We start from the raw sequence: 16,122 nt of genomic DNA, 5'->3' as shown, positions 1-16,122 counted from the left end.
AGTTGGAAGGTATCCTGCAGCCCAAATGTTGTTAAAAATTGTGAGTAGTGTAACTTGGGTGTCATTGTGTAAGTGTTTGATCATTTCATACCTGATTCTGTCAGATCCCAGTGCAGAGCTCTTGCATGCACTCAAGGCAGCTCTCAACTAGGCAATACTAAAAGGACAGTTGTATGGTTCATTCTGTCGACAATTTCTTATGAGTGGCTTACATTCTTCTATTTGTTTATATTTCAGAAAGGATTGCGAGTAATGGTTGGGACTTGACATGCTCTCAAAGTGGTCTCCAAGTTAATCTGCCTGGTCTTGCCGTGTATCGCCCTGTGTATTTACCAGAGGGAGTGAATATGTTTGTCGGCCTCTAATTCTATTTACCCTGTCCAGACTTTCGCCTCATCTGTAAATGAGTTAATACTCGATAAAAATTAATGCCAACTTTCTCTTCTGGCCTGTCGGCAAGTTCTCCTGCCTTCAGACTTTACTGTGTTAAAGTTGACGAGATTCTCTGCAGTGGGCGAAGCGCGTAGCAACCCCCACGCTTTGTTCTGATTGCTACGTGCGATTCTACATTCATCGTTCCACCATGGGACACGCAGTTTGCATGCCGAGCCACTTACTTCACGTATGCATTTAGATGCGGCATCTATTATGAAGGCTGTAAAATATTCCACAGCAGCATCAATTCCTAACGAGGACATGTCATCTCATGATATACTAGTTAGGGTTCGGAATTTCTCCCAGTCTGCTGTGTCAATCTTCCACCTAGGAGCCTGTGGTGGATATTGGTTTTCTTTAAGTGATCTTAATAGTATGGGGAAGTGGTCGCTTCCGTAAGGATTGTTCGTACCTTCCCATTCGAGTTCAGGCAGTATAGACGGGGAAACTATGCTGACATCAATTGAAGAAAAGGTTTTGTTTGCAAGACAGTAATATGTGGGTTTCTTGTTTTTCAGAAGGCACACACCAGAAGAAAAAAGGAACTGTTCAACAAGATGACCTCGCGCATCTATACGAGAGTCACCCCACAGGGAGCTGTGCGCATTGAAATCGCCAAGAACAACATAAGGTTCTGGCAATTGATCTATATAGGACGGAAAATCATGTTTGTTTAATTTGTAATGTGGGGGTATGTAAAGCGAGCTAATGGTGATGAGTTTATTTAGGAAAACAGCTCGAACCGCCACTGCTTCAAGAGGCGTTTGTAGCTGTAAAAGTTGACACGCAATGCTTTTGTGGATAACAATGGCTACACCGCCCGATTATGCGACAGCATCATCGCGATCTTTGCGAAAAGTTATATACTGTCGGAGAAAATTTGTGTGTTTTGATTTTAGGTGTGATTCCTGTAAACACAGCACTTTTGGATTGTGTTTGTAGATGAGTTCTTGTACGTCATCAAGGTTTCTAAGAAGACCTCTGACGTTCCACTGAATACTTTGTGTATCCATTTTTAAAGTAAATTGGTGCTGTGTGTACAGAAACGGAAGTGATGCCTTAGATTACAGAGCTTTTTCGAGGCCCTGTAACCGGAGCTTTGCCCTTTCTGAAGCGTTCGAGGGAGCCTCACTGCTCCTTAGGCGCTTGGCGCGCCGTGAGGGTAGGTGTAGTGTCCATTGCCTCTTGTGAGGCGCCGGACGCATGCTCTTGCAAGCAAGAAGTTACTAGAGAGAGTCCCGCCTTGGAGGGCAAGACCCCTGCGCCCACCAGCCCGGAGGTCGATGGGGTTCCCTGAGGGATTTGGCTGTGCCAGCTGTTGCCAGCGCTGGAAGGCGCTGGGAAGGTTGGGGCAGCCTCGGCTGCGCCCACCTTCGGGGTCGATGGTCCCTCATTCTGGGTTGACGGAGCAGCGCTAGCTGCAACCGCCGCGGGGGCAGATGACGTAGCTGCCGACTCACTGCTTGTGGGTCGGACAGCCGCCGGAGGCCGTTGTGTCGTTGCCCCCTGACGTGTCACATCGGCAAAGCTGCTCTTAGACAGGTATGACACCTGCCTACGTGCCTCCTTGAAAGATATGTTTTCTTTGACTTTGATTGTCACTATTTCTTTTTCTCTTTTCCAAGGCGGGCAGGGCCGCGAGTATGCGGCATGCTCGCCATCACAGTTAACACAATGTAGAGTATTCTGGCACGTTTCAGAGGAATGTTCATTGTTACTGCACTTGGCACATGTCAGCCGGCCTCCACAGTTCTGTGAACTGTGGCCGAACCTTTGGCATTTGAAGCAACGGAGAGGGTTAGGGATGTACTGCCTTACTCGGACCTTAATGTAACCTGCTTCTATCGTTTCTGCAAGTACACTGGAGCCAAATGTGAGAATAAGGTGTTTGGTATCGATTTCTTTCCCGTCGCGCCTGATTTTAATTCTTTTTACATTCACAATATTTTGATCCTTTCACTCTTCTAAAAGTTCAGCCTCGGTCAGGTTCATCAAGTCGTCCTCAGAGATCACACTGCGGATGGTGTTCATGGTGTGGTGTGGGGTCACTGAAACAGGGGTGTCCCCAATAGACACTAGGTTACTTAGTTTTTGGTACTGGTTTTTGTCATAAAGTTCTAAGAGGAGGTCGCCACTTGCTAGTCTAGATGCGTTATAGCCTGGGCCAATAGTTCGAGTTAGACATTTGGATACGAGGAAAGGCGAGATCATTTTCGTTGTCTTTCCTGGTTTCTCAGAATGAATCACTTGATAGCGGGGAATGCTTTCAGTATGTCGGCCAAAAAATTTGAATACTTCTTCAGTGTGCCCTCGCTTCTGAGGGCGATCAGGGAGTTTTGTAAAGGAATAATCCATAAGGGATGTTCAGTTTTTGGCAGTAACAGCAGCCGCCCACCATGGAGCCCAACAAGGGGACACCACAGGTCTTATAATGAAACAGGTCCTGCGGACGCCAACTGTACGTTTCCGCTATAACCAAATATGTACAACCAAGGTTCATTGCAGCACACATGATTAACCCTTGTTGCCATGAAGCTCGGAAGTAATAAAGAAATGAGAAGGAGACAGAAAAGATGGAAAGTGAGAGAAAGACGAAGGTTGGAGAGAGAAAGAGACAGGAAAAGGCAACTACCGCTTTCCCCCAGGAGGGTCAGTCCGGGGGCGCCGTCTATGTGAAGCCGAGGATAAAGGGGTGTGTTGCCGCCGCCGAGGGGCCGTAAAGGTCCAAACACCCAGCATTGGCTCAACCCCCAGGATCCCCTTTTCCCCGAACATGGCTAAGCCACGCACGGTTAGACGCAGGAGGGTCCAACTCTTGTGTGCTCGGGTACGTGGTGTCGCAACACACCAAACGCCTGCTGACGCAGACGCCCCTGCGAGGCTTACGCAATGACTCGATCTATGGGGTACATAGAGGTGCCGCGAAGGCGTCCGGATTATCGGGCATGTCCGAAAAAATCGGGCGTCCGGAAAATCGGTCATTGACTGTAATACTTTCTTTAAGCAGCACCAACGCCACCTATACACATGGACCTCTCCTGCTGGTGGTTGGTATAGAAATCATACTGACTAGACACAATCATGTAACAGATAAAGAAGCTCACTAATTAAAGGGACTGACAACCAATTTTTATGGCACCTATTTTTTTGATGCAATGGCAAGCTTACCAGTCAGAGTGTCTAATCATGAAGTGGTAACACACAAAACGGCGTTGAACATTTTTTATCAGAAATTTTCTATCTGCACTGAGGATGTAGTCGTTCACTGGAAGCATGCTGAAAACGGTGATAGGTGAGCGCGATAGCAATTATATGCCAGCATTAGTGGGAAGCAACGACAAGTATGGCCGTAACTGTGAGAAAGTATTATTTTGTTTATTAAGTTGATGTTCCTGCGATTCATGTTTTCCAAAGTGTTGAAGTATTTCTGCGATAACAGCTACATGTTTTCGTGGTTTCCTGTCCAACTGCTTTGGTATTTAACCAGTCAAAGCGAAACCAGTTGGATCGAAAACGAAATGATTTTTTTACATGTGGCATGCAGTTCAGGGTGTTGCCATGGCCGTGCGTGCGGTTTTGATTTCAGAAGCATTGAATAAAGCCCAAGTGCCTAATAATATAGCAACTGCTATTTTAGGCAATAATTATGTTGTACTTAAAACATCCAACTTATGTACAGTAATCTCACAGACTACATCCGAAGTACCAAGATTTTACTGTCAGGCCTCGCCACTTACTGGCTTTTAAGACTTTCTTTGCCAATTTAAAATTATAATTCCTACTTTAATCACGAACAGCGTGCTGGATTCCATCACTATAAATCACGGCCATTTAATTTCCATCAAAGTCTCACAACACATTCAGGTCAGTTGTCAGTCCATTTAACATTAATACACTCCCTGGTGCTGATTGAGAGTCACACTGTCATCTACTAATCGCAGAGGCTCATATTAGACTAAGAAAGAATAAAAAGAGCTATGGTTGCTCGTTACAACCTTGATTCTATACCTTCTGAATATAATGTATGTACCAGCTGTCAGCAATCAATTTGAACATTAAGGATCTGGTTGACAGGGTACCATATGAACTTAGGGAATGATATCAAAAATATTGTTACCGAAGAAGCAGAAAATTACATTCCTAGAAAGGAAATGAGAGAAAATACTCTGTGGCTCTCAAGGGAAGCAGTGGGCATAGCACAAGGAAAGAGGTTGGCAAAGTGAAGGGTGATGCAACATACACAAGAACACTAACTGCCATGTTTCAATAACACAAGGATAGACAACATGTTGCTTGGCTAGTCAGCTCATTCTTGTGAGGAATAATAAGTGCAAACTTTAGATGGGACAGTGTGCACTTGTCCTTTGCGTGTCTCACTGTCCTGTCTGAAGCTTGCACTTATTATTCCCCACAAGAGACTTTGAGGGCACAGTGTAAACAAATAGAGGAAAACTATTTGAACGGAGGAACAAGAGACCTCTTAAACAAAAAGAAATTAGAAGTGTTTTTCAACCTAAAAATAATATCATTAACATGCAGAGAAAGCATCTGGCGATGATGGAAGACATAAAGATGGAAGGTATACACAGAAAAGAAAAATGAAATGGGAAATAGTCTTGTGTAGATATTGAATATGAGCTAGAACCAACTGTTTCAGAGAACAAAGTTAGACGGCCTTTCCAGCAGTTACCCACAGGGAGTGCGAATGGTCCAGACAATATTTCTGTTGAAATCGTCAAAGAAGACTGGATTAGAATAAACAAAAGTCATCACTAAATTATGCCAACAAATTTTAAAAACAGAAGGATGGCCAATAGACTGGAAGAGATCTATTTTTATTTCACTGCATAAAAAAGGAGATGCAGTTATCAAACTATAAAACCATTATCTTAATATCCCACGCAAGTAAACTACTACTCAAAATAATACAGAGAACATGGAAAGAGGGATGGCAATAGAGCAAGCGGGGTTCAGAAAAGGGTGTGGTATCAGGAACCACATCAGAAACATGAGCTGGATGATGGAAGCTTGCAAAGAATACTAGAACATTTTGTATTTTGTTTCATCGTCTATAGCAAAGCATTTCACTCAGTTGATCAGTCTAAGCTCTGGGTATATCTTAGGAAAATTAGAGTTCCCGAACACCCCGTAATTCTATTTTAAAACCTTTACACAGGTCAAAAAGTGCTTGTTAAGACTAATGTTGATAGCACAGATTGGTTCAAGGTCCAAAAAGGTGTCAGGCAAGGTTGTATTCTCTTTCCATAGTTATTTAATTTATACAAAATTTGTACTCAAACTAAATTGGAAGAGTGATACAGGAGTGAAAATTGGAGGAACAAAGGTAACCAATTGATGGTACGCAGACGATACTACTTTATTGGCAAGTTTAACAACAGGATGTATCAAAAACCTTAAAACCCTCATTCTTAAAGAGTCCCTGAAATAGTTTGGACAAATTTTGTAGACGTGTATGGTACAGCTACAGTAACATTAGCACCACAATTTAAATGAAGCATCTCATATCAAGGGAGCTATGGATGATTAGAAGTTACCCTCCTCCCTAGCCATGCCTTTTCACCTCGACTCCTTCACCGAGTGATCAGGGATAAGCTCCGCCTTCGCTGGCTCTGCACCACGACGTGACGTCACATGATCTAGTTCCGGTTGTCTTGAAGCCAGCATGCGCAGCCTCTCCAACCTCTCCGCTAGCTGCCTGGTCGTCGGTCCCCCGCGAGTGCTATCCAAGCAGCGTGCGTTATGAGCATTCTGTCGCATCACCAGGCATGTCCAGTATTCTGGTAACTGCAGGCGAGATGGGCGTATTGGTGGATGGGCGGAGGCATAAACTAAAACCACTCCATACGACTACCATAGTGGCTTTACATAAACGTAGCACAAGGGCTTTAGCGTAAACATGAGCGGCCTGAGCGGCCTGCACGGTGTAGCCAGCTGGTGGCACAGAGTTTAACCAACCAAACACAGGGCTACTATATCTGTAACCAAGCATAAAACAGTTTAAACATTCAAAATTACGCTCCTACCGAAAATTAACAGGGTTACCTTAACAGGGTTACCAAAAAGGACGTGTATCCCCTACCTCAGATTGATGACGCCCTTGACTGCCTCCACGGTGCTCACTATTTCTCCTCTATTGACCTTCGCTCCGGCTACTGGCAGATTGCCGTGGACGATCTCGACCGCGAGAAGACTGCTTTTGTAACACCGGACAGTCCTTATCAATTCAAAGTGATGCCGTTCGGTCTATGTAACGCCCCTGCCACTTTTGAACGCATAATGGACTCCCTTCTTCACGGTTTCAAGTGGTCCACATGCCTGTGCTACTTGGACGACGTTATAGAATTCTCCCCAACGTTCGCTACGCACCTCGTGCACCTCTCAGTAGTCCTGGATGTATTTCGGCGAGCCGGTCTGCAACTCAACACATCGAAGTGCCAATTCAGCCGCCGCCAGATTACCGTCCTTGGACATCTCGTTGACGCGAACGGAGTGCAACCGGACCCAGACAAGATCCATGCTGTTACGCATTTCCCTGTTCCAAAGTGTGTCAAGGATGTGCGCAGCTTCATCGGCCTTTGCTCGTACTTCCGCCGTTTCGTGAAAAATTTCGCGGCCATAGCACGACCACTAACCGAGCTTTTGAAAAAAATGGCCAGGCTTAGCTTGGTTTAGCCAAGAATGCGTTGCATATTGTGTTGGGGCCCAGCTTTTCCTCCGGCTGTCGTGACGTCACGTCACATGGTTGCACTAAAGGTCAATGGTGGCTGCCCGGCCGCGCCCAAGGGCTGAACAGAGTGATTGCAATATGCAACGCATAAAACTCTAGTGTAGGGGTATGAGCCACTATGGTGGCTCATATCCCCAATGGTGGCTGCCCGGCCGCACCCAAGGGCTGAACTGAGTGATTGCAATATGCAACGCATAAAAGATGCCCCTTTCCAATGGGGCGATAACGAGGCCTCTGCATTCTCGCTTCTAATCGACCTTCTCACAACGCCTCCCGTTCTGGCCCATTTCGATCCTTCTGCGCCTACCGAAGTCCGTACTGATGCCAGCGGTCACGTAATTGGCGCAGTACTGGCACAACGCCAGCGTGGCCACGACCGTGTTATCGCTTACGCCAGCAGGCTCCTCTCGCCCGCGGAGCTCAACTATTCCATCACTGAGCATGAGTGTCTGGCCCTAGTTTAGGCGGTTGCGAAGTTCCGCCCATACTTATATGGCCGACCCTTTTCCGTTGTCACAGACCATCACGCGCTTTGCTGGTTATACTCATTGAAAGACCCTACAGGAAGACTTGGTCGCTGGGCCTTAAGCCTCCAAGAATATTCGTTCTCTGTCACCTACAAATCTGGCTGACTACACAAGGACGCTGACTGCCTCTGTCTCGCTACCCGGTAGACGAGCCTGACGACGCCGACAGTAGTACCGCCGACGGCATTTTCTCAGTGTCTGCCTTCGCTAACATCGCCGATGAGCAGTACCGAGACCTATCGCTGCGAGTACTCATAGAGCGTCTGCGCTCTACACCTACCGACGCATCCGTTCGCCGATATGTCCTCCAGGGCGGCATTCTGTACTGAAGGAACTTCCTCCCTGATGGCCCTGATCTTCTTGTCGTGCCAAAACATCTACGACAGACTGTGCTCTTTGAGATGCATGACGCACCCACGGCAGGACATCTTGGGGTAACCCGCACGTACGATCGCGTCCGCCGCCGCTTCTATTGGCCTGGTCTTGCTCGCTCCATCCGGCGCTATGTTGCTGCCTGTGATCCCTGCCAGCATCGGAAAACACCTCAGGTGCTACCTGCCGGTCATCTCCAGCCGATCACCGTCCCTGTGGAACCGTTCTTTCATGTTGAATTAGACCTGCTCGGTCCCTTTCCCACGTCATCCTCTGGGAACAAATGGGTAGCCGTCGCGACTGATTACGCCACCCGATACGCTATCACTCGGGCTCTCCCTACCAGTTGCGCCACTGACGTCGCGGACTTTCTCTTGCGTGACATTATCTTGCTTCATGGCGCCCCGCGACAGCTGCTTACTGACTGTGGTCGAAACTTCCTCTCGAAAGTTATCGCTGACATTGTGCGTTCCTGCTCCATTCACCACAAACTGACTACCTCATACCATCCTCAAACCAATGGCCTGACAGAGCGGTTAAACCGTACTCTTACCGATATGCTGTCCAAGTACGTTTCCAAAGACCACCACGACTGGAACATTGCCCTTCCTTACGTAACAATATTTAGGATCATTTTTGTATGACCAATTTGAGCCTTTGATTATGCGCAATTTGGGCAAAAAGAAGCTGGAGTCGGACGCTGTACCCAGCATGCTCTAAGGTTATCAGCCAGAGCGCAGTCAGTGCCAAAGTAATAAATTTTAATCTTCATTGTAAGGCTCCAGGTTCTAGTCAAATCATGCCCAAATGGCTGATGTGGCTTTAGTCACCACTTACGTCCGCGTAACAACGTAGCTCTATAACTGAGCAGTTACTGTCAGCAGTACCTAAACAGATTTGTAGCTTCTCATGAACATGTTGAGGCAGCCGTGGTTCACAGCTACTTGCGACGATTCACAAACCGTACTCGGCAAAAACCTGTACAAAGACGCGAACATGTGCTCCCATGTTATCCCTGTTGTAACTCAAAAGTACACATATTTTTACGTTTTTCCCCTACAATTTCGTTAGTACTGCTTTTTCTTCCCAGGGTTGAAATAAGGCTCTCGGATCTAATTTCAGTGTGACAGGAAATAAACAGGAGCTAAAACAAAAGCGCCAAACTAAAAAGCTGTCATTCCGCTCGCATTAACGCATGGCATCGTCTGCTATGCTGTATTGGACAAGGGGGCGCCACCATCGAAGGGCAAGAGCGCATGAGGAGAAACAAGCACGAAGCAGGGGAGGGTGGCGGAGTGGCACTACTTTTAATCTTTGAGGGGCTTGCACGTGGCAAAGAAACGCCACCTGGAGGAAAGTCTCGATGTTGACCTCCTCTAGTGTAGTGGACAGTACTCGTAGAGCTCTGCGGTAGAAAAAGAGACTGGACTAGCGCCATCAGGCATATAGGCTCGACGATGGTGCTGCGACGTCAACACCGTCATCTGTTTAATAAATGGCAAATTCCTTGTGGGTCTTCTGTTCCTACAAGTTGGTGACCTGGACGTGATACCACATCGCAACGCTATACGTCTACCAAGTTTCTTCTCGACGCCATGGAACCAGCCACCAAACAACGACATCTAGAAGAAAATGGAACGTCTTCCGTCGCCGCACTGAAACTTTCTGATTTCTGGCCCTCGGACTGTGAACTCTGGTTTGTTCACATCGAGCCTCAGTTTCGTCGTCACCGAATCCCATCTCAGGCAGCCAAGTACGACAATGTCATGAGTGTGCTTAACCCCGACCACTGCAGCTTCGGCTCGCGACATTTTGCTAGCTCCTCTGCCCGATGATCAGTATGATACCCTTAAGTGGTAGTTACTACAGCACACCACCAACTCTGAGTCGCGACGGATTCAACAGCTCCTCTCATCGGAGGAACTTAGTGACAAAAAACTGACTGAGCGGATTCGCCGCATTACACAACTCCTGGGAACCAGTCTATCATTAACAGATTCGAAAATTCTTCGGGAGCTCTTCTTACACTGTCTACCGAACCAGGTACGCATGATTTTGTGTGCCTCACCTACTATGATGTCTGTCGAGGCCTTAGCGACGATGGCAGACCAGATTATGGATTCTTTCCATTCTGTGATATCCACTGTTTACCATTATAATGCACCCGTTGCGACACAACACCAGCTACAGCAGCACTTTGACAAACCTGACAGTTCAAGCACGCACCTAGCTGTGCAAATAGAGGGCTTAACTAACCAGTAGGCTGCCATATGCCTTCGGGCAAATAGCCATCAGCAGCGGCATCGCTCGCATGACCAAAACGTGTCACGCCCTCCGTCTCCCTTTATTCGTTGGTATCACGCCAGATATGGCACTTCTGCATGAAAGTGCCATCCGCCTTGCAACTTTCCGGGAAACGGTCGGGCCAGTCACTGATGACGGCTAGTGCTACCGCCTCTACCTCAAGCAGTCTCTTCTACGTCACCGACCGTGTCACTAAAGTTTACTATCTTGTAGACACCGGTGCGGAAATTTGTGTCATTCCCCCTACTTTTCAAGACCGCAGAAGACATCGCCATGACACGTCTTTCCTCACTGCCGTCAACGGCTCCAACATTATTACCGTATTTACTCACATAATGACCGCACTTTTTCGTCAGAAAAATTGATGCAAATTCAGGGGTGCGATCATTACGCAGGTTAAATTCCCCGCGAATAGAAAAACAAAATTTTTTTACGTCCCGCGTTTGCTGCGGGATGCGGGTGCGGGACACCAAAACAAAAATGGCGGCCGGCGGAGCAAGCCGAACGTCATTTTTTTTTTCTCCTCGTGAGTATATTACGTGCATTGAAACAGTTTCTTCCATATCAGTGATTAATAATATCGTTAATATCGGCAAATTTGCGGCCATAACGCAGCCATGTCCACTTTGAGGGGACAGAAACAGATGGGCGCGCATAGAAACACATAGCCGGCGTGCTGCGGAAACTGTGGCATCTGTCTTCACTACTATCTAATACGGCACGTTTCCGCTAAGGGTGGGCGAATATCTTAGCTGTGTTACAAGCGTCCGCTTATGAATAGGGTACACTTTTAACGTATCAGTGTAAACGTGGCTACTATCATTGCCGCTCGCGATTTTTTGCGTGCCCACGAGTGCAGATGAAAAGAATCGAAATGCGCCTTTCTTTTTGTTGACCACAACCATTATAATACCTACCCATAATAAAGGCAAGTTTGGTTGTACCTCTTTTTGTCATGGAAGTGCGGAAAGTGATGAAAGTAATGAAATGAGGCATCTACTTAAGAATGTTTGGTGTGTGCAGACGGCTTGGCTTGTCTTCAAGAGTCGTTCACGTAGCATTCAACATATAGTAAGCGCGATCATTATTAGCTAGACTTGGCACACGACATATCGCTGGGGCAAGTTCAGGGTGCGATCCTTACACGGGAAATAAAAAAATCAAATTTTGACGACAAAATGCAGGGGTGCGATCATTACGCGAGTGCGATCATTATGCGAGTAAATACGGTACATACTGTGAGAAATTTGTCACTCTTGACCTTGGTCTGCGACGCCCTTTTCGATGGCTATTCACCATCGCCGACATCCGCAGGCCGATCATCGGCGCTGATTTTCTGTGGAAGTTTAACCTTTTCATCAACCTTTACAACTGCCACCTTCTTGACTCCTCAATAAACCTGTCCATACAAGGTATCACCACGTCTGCAATACCTTTGCGTCTCGTACAAGCACACAACCAGGTACCGAAACCATGGTCCACTATCCTGCTGAAATTTCCAGAGCTATTCGAACCACCCTCGCCAGATCATACAATAGTGTACAACGTCACGCAGCACATTGTGACTAAAGGACCCCCAGTATACGCCCGACCTCGCCACTTAGCACCAGATCGTCTGAAAATTGCAAAGAAAGAACTCGAACACATGCTCGAGTTGGCCTTCGTTTGTCCTTACGCTAGCCCTTGGTGACCTGCTTTAGACATGGTGCCCAAGAAGATGGGTGATTGGCAACCGTGTGGCGATTACCGTGCTTTAAACAAAGTGATGATTCCCGACAGGTGCCCTATACCTCACATACACGATTTCACTGCATCGCTTCATGGGTGCTGCATATTCAGCAAGGTTGATCGAGTAAATGCCTACCATCAGAATCTTGTTGAGACTTCCAACATTACTAAAAATGCAATCATTACCCCTTTTGGAATGTTTGAATACGTGGACATGCCATTCGGCCTCCGTAATTCCACTCAAACATTTCACCGGTTCGTCAGTCAAGTACTCCACAGCCTGACTTGTTGCTTAGTCTATTTAGACGACATTCTTGTACTCTGTCGCTCTGCTGTGGAACACGAATCTGACCTACGTAAGGTGTTTGAACGCCTCCGTCAATATGGCCTGGTTGTACACATCTCAAAGAGCGAGTTTGACGTTGCTTCTCTCGATTTCCTGGGCCGTCGTGTAGACGAGCATGGCATCCAGCACTTACCAACCCGTGGCTAAGCCATTAAAGATTTCCCCCCGTCTGTCTTCCACCAAGCAATTACGAGCATTTTTGGGCCTCATCAATTACTATCACCGTTTTATTCTTCATTGTGCTTCGATTTTGCAGCCTCTGCACATTCTACTCTCTGGCACACCATGAGCTAGCATGCCTATATCGTGGACTAATGCTGCTGAATCTGATTTTATCTCTGCCGAGAATGCCCTTGTTACCACTACTCTACCAGCACACCCACAACCGGACGCTCCAATGTCTGTTATGGTAGGCGCCTCTGACATAGCTGTTGGTGTGGTGTTTCAACAACTGGTTGGCAAGACATGGCAGCCTATAGACCGTTTTTTCGTAGGCGCCGCCATATTGTGAACGCAGTGGCGCCGCCTATGAGCAGCGCCATACTGGCTTGGGTGAAAGCGGTCTTTGGCATGGCAGGTATACGCTCGGCGGTAGGTTCTGGCGTTTGTTTTCGCGGTCGTGCAGTCTCTTTAGTATGACGTGCGTCTTCTACGTGGTAAACAGTTCTGTGAGACGTGCTGAAGTGCTGAAGGCGCCGTGGCCGGAATTTCTGCTGGCGTTGAGGTGGACGGAACACGCAGCGTGGGTGCACGCATATTTGAGCCTACAATCAGCCTCGGAGAGCAATTGTGTATTTCCAAATTTTGCAATCACTAATGTGGCCTATTGCGGTATTATCCTCTACTTCTAAGCTGCGGTTTAGGGGCCATGAAACATACGCGACGATCGTAACAGCGTGGGTACCGTTCTGCTACGATAGGAGCTGTGCTGTTATACTTTGACAAGCGTTCAAACTGTTCGCTGCAGGTTACATTGCGTGACTACTTGGTTGGATGGATGAAGCTTCCACCCATGAATAAAATAGTTTTGGCTAGTAATAGCAGCATACCTTACAGTCTGAATTAAGCTTGTCCAGCAAAGCGACCGTTTACGAACTGCGCGAGCATTCAAAGCAGTAGTAGGTTCTGGATTACAGATATCTTTGTTCTATATAGCGCATGGTCCGAGCATACGGCATCAGCGGTTATATATTTATAAACGTTGTGCGGCGTTAGCCCGTTTTCTCTTGCTTTTTAGCGAAAGAGGATGATAACCGAATTTTTTTTTCGGTTGTGTTCGTTCAGTTCTCCACGACGCACTCACACGTATTACGAAAATTTGGCGCTCAAAAATAGCCATCGCATTCTTTTTATGCGAACCCTCTCATATATTATGGCTGTATACAGGCCAAAAAGGCAATGCCGAAGCACGCAGCTTATATATGTATCGTGCGGGCTCACCAACCGCAGTGATCGCTGTGTTGAGCAGCGCCATGGGCCTCATGCAGCAAGGCTAGCGTAGACATATGGTAATTTCAAGCATACTAGACTTGAAATGCGTGAGAACGATGCCAGTGTATCACAAATATTTGATAGCGCCTGCCGCTCAGATGTTTCGTGGTTGCCTTAGGTTGGCCGTGCACGAGCACGCGCTCTTATGTTTTATGTTTTACTCCCTAAGCCAATCGATCAGACAGTGAGCTGATTTGCTATTTAATGCTGGTAATACAGAGACGCTGGTTTTCTTTGTTGAATTAAAATCGATATAAGCAAAATAGTAAACAACACATACACGCACCGCGACTGATAATGCGCGTACACCGCGGCTGATCATGCGAGTCACATTTTTGCGCCCCCAAGACATACTTCTGCCTACAGTAGTTACCAATGCACCGAAAGGCTTCCCTGACGACCCTATATGAATGAATATGGCGTAAATTTCACAAAGTAAGATCTAAAACATCTCGAAATCGTTCCGCAGCACGTGACAACAATACTTTCAAGCAGCGCCGCGCCGGATCACCCAAGCCAGAGAGGAGGAAAGGCTCTCCGCGCGCCCTATCCTCCTCGCCCGATGAAACGGTCTATATCTTTTTTTTTTTTTTCAAGGAAGCTGACACCGCAAGAAACCCGCTACAGCCATTCTCACTGACCACAAACCACTCATTTATGCTATTACCTCCAACAGTTCCTCGCACACTCCCCACGAAATTCGCCAGCTTGCATATATCTCCGAATTCACTATATATTCGGCATTTCAGTGGTGCTGATAATCCCGTTGCTGACGCTCTGTCATGGATTCATGAAAATGCAAGCCAAGTAAATCGTTCTGCATTGACTTCGTCTGCCTTGCTACCACTCAATGCACAGACCGTGAACTTCAAACACTCCAGACTGCCAACGATTCTCTGCGCTTCGAAGATATCGTACTGCCTGGCTGCAATGTCACAGTGATATGCTAGAATAGCAGCTAGGGCTTGTTTTTCCATCCTGGTGTTAACAGCGCAAAACATAGACAGGACACAAGACGAGAAGACACCACAGCGCTTGTTGTGTCTTCTCGTCTTGTGTCCAGTCTACGTTTCGCGCTGTTAAAGGGACACTAAAGGTTATTATGAAGTCAAGTTAAAGTGATAAAGCAATGCTCTAGAACGTCTAAGGCATCAAAATAATCGCGAACAGAGCTTTAGTAACCCAGAAATTGAGGTAAACGCATGACATGATTTGAGACCCCCCAGTGACATTCCGGTACTAGCCCGATGACGAAGGCACTCCTCATCATAATTTATGTCACTAGTACTCAACTACACGTATTAAAAAGATCATTTCATTAGGTTATAAGACGGAAGGAAATGCTACTTGTCTACTTCTATTCGATTCTAAGAAAAAAACATTTTGATGTTACCCTTCAGTAGTATGGGTGGTCGAAAGGTTTTGTTTTCGTTCGACTCTGCGCGCTTGACTCTGTGCCGCGCGCGCTTTGAGTTTCAGTTGTTTCGTTATCGCGTCGTGCTGCGCTGGTCCTGCTGGCTCGCGAAACTTGCATTTGGAGCAAGCAACGAGAATGCCACGTCCATGTGATGTCGTGGGATGCGCGAACAGTCCACGGAACTTGGCCAAGGACAGTTGCAGCAGCGAACCCAACATTACTTATCACTGTGTGCCAATGAGTGAACCTCTCCGTTCGAAGTGGTTAAGTGCCATACCTCTACCACAGCGTGTTGGCAAAGAGCCGAAAAATCGCATAGTGTGCTCGCTGCACTTTTGTCCAGACGATTACGAGTTCAACGCCGACTTATGAAGTTGTGTGGAGTGCCTTTCAAAGCAGGCCGCCATCGTAGTAGTACGCAACGACGCCGGCAACGCGAGCCCTCAGCAGCAGGTCACGTTCATCAGTGCAAATCACTGAAGTCGAGCCCAGCATAGCTAGCCAACGTGTCGTTGTCAGGGTCGTCCATTGCAACGAGCGTTGAAGTTGGCTGATGATGAGTATAGTGTTTTGTGACGCAAGGACCAAATATGAACAAAAAGCACCAGGCCAATGTGAATGTGTTCAATGCGGAGCTATAAATTACGAGCAAAGGATGGGACAGGGCTGTAAAGGGGCGTAAAAAACGTTAGAATACATGTAATAAAATTATGACAATGACTATGAAGCATGCCAAGGACGCGAAAGATACGTT

The 16,122-nt window shown here is 46.9% G+C and overlaps 1 protein-coding gene across 4 annotated transcripts in view; it reads right to left on the bottom strand.

Annotated features, from left to right (window-relative positions):
- The window catches only part of LOC126518742 (cysteine/serine-rich nuclear protein 2-like), a 125,701-nt gene that overhangs the window by 49,849 nt on the left and 59,730 nt on the right, over positions 1-16,122 (bottom strand). Inside the window, exon 1 of one of the 4 annotated variants that reach the window (XM_072285874.1) lies at positions 6,017-6,174. The exons of the other annotated variants lie outside the window; for them this stretch is intronic. The gene's annotated coding sequence lies outside the window, so the exon portion shown is untranslated. Of the gene's footprint in view, positions 1-6,016; positions 6,175-16,122 lie in introns of those variants that run through there. 4 annotated transcript variants of the gene reach the window in all.

Source organism: Dermacentor andersoni, chromosome 1 (genome assembly GCF_023375885.2).
Source record: "Dermacentor andersoni chromosome 1, qqDerAnde1_hic_scaffold, whole genome shotgun sequence".
Classification (NCBI taxonomy): Eukaryota; Metazoa; Arthropoda; class Arachnida; order Ixodida; family Ixodidae; genus Dermacentor; species Dermacentor andersoni.
The sequence above is the reverse complement of the archived record's forward strand: the minus strand, read 5'-3'. Positions and strand labels throughout refer to the sequence as shown.